This window comes from Silene latifolia, chromosome X (assembly GCF_048544455.1).
Source record: "Silene latifolia isolate original U9 population chromosome X, ASM4854445v1, whole genome shotgun sequence".
In the NCBI taxonomy this organism is placed as follows: domain Eukaryota; kingdom Viridiplantae; phylum Streptophyta; class Magnoliopsida; order Caryophyllales; family Caryophyllaceae; genus Silene; species Silene latifolia.
In genome coordinates, this window is record NC_133537.1 from 15,286,887 (window position 1) to 15,288,182 (window position 1,296).

Below are 1,296 nucleotides of genomic sequence, written 5' to 3' on the forward strand. Positions count from 1 at the left end.
AGAAGGATTTGTTCGGGGGGCATATTGAAGAAGATGCCCATGATCACCTCCGGAAGTTTAAGAGGAAGGTTTCAATGATGAAAAAGAATGGGGTGTCCGAGGACACCTTGAGAATGATGTTGTTTCCGTTTTCATTGACGGGCAAAGCGGACCGGTGGTTGAGCATTCACCCCCCGGATACCTTCACGACATGGGATGCCTTGGATAAAGCATTCATGGCCAAATACTACCCTTCATCAAAGACCGCAATGCTCCGTAATGAGATTCATACATTTCAACAAGAAGACGGGGAGTCTTTAGGTGAAGCTTGGGACCGATATCAAGACTTAATAGCAAGTTGTCCCCATCATGGAATCCCGGAATGGTACATCACTCATACATTCTTTCAAACGTTGCTACCTCGGACTAAGGAGATGGTAAATTCCTCCGCGGGGGGAGGATTTGATCACTTGAATGATGAAGAAGGCACAGCATTGATCAAGAAAATGGTAGAAGGAATGGGAAGTTCCCTAAGGAAAACCCCTCCAACTCCGAGACAAATGCTAAACTCGACTTACTCACAAAACAACTTGAAAAGCTACAAAGAAATCAAGTGCACCAAGCCACAACCTCACATGGGCCACCCATGGAGGAAGTGGGTCAAATTCCGAGTTGTGAGCTTTGTGGAGGGAGCGGTCATACCTTTGATTTGTGTGCCAACAACTATAACGGTGGCTATGAAGAGAATGTTCAAGATGTTAATGCTTTCCAAAGCTATAACAACAATACAAGACCACCAAGACCACCCTATAACAATCCCAATGTCTACAATCCAAACACTAACTTCTACCATCCCGGTTTAAGGAACCACCCTAATTTTAGCTACAAAAGTGCCAATGTTCAAAACCCACAACACCTTCAACCACAAGCCCCAAATAATCCACCCGGTTTTTCTCAACCAAGGGGAACATTCCCCAACCAAAGAAGTAACCCCGGAAATCAAAACCAATGGCCAAACAACAATCAAAACCAAAACTATGGGAACCAACCACGTACAAGGGTACCAAGATTTTGGTGGAAATCAAAGCAACAAGGGTTTTACCAAGGGAATCAAGTGAACCAAGCAAATCAAGGATTTGGGCAAGGGTATGTTCAAGGGTTTCAAGAACAAGGCCAAGGATTAAAATTCAACAACAACGGTCCTAGAGCTAACTTCCAAGGGGGACAAAATAACAACCAAGGTTCCAACACTCGGTATGACTATGGGTTCCCTTTACCCATAGCCAACCAACCTTATCAAGAACCCCAAGGTGAGCT

At 44.5% G+C, this 1,296-nt stretch overlaps 1 non-coding gene across 1 annotated transcript; it reads right to left on the reverse strand.

The window, feature by feature from the left end:
* Positions 1-248: 248 nt before the first annotated feature.
* Positions 249-355, reverse strand: LOC141625044 (small nucleolar RNA R71). The gene has a single exon (XR_012534844.1). It is a non-coding gene; the product is annotated as a small nucleolar RNA R71 (small nucleolar RNA).
* Positions 356-1,296: the final 941 nt, after the last annotated feature.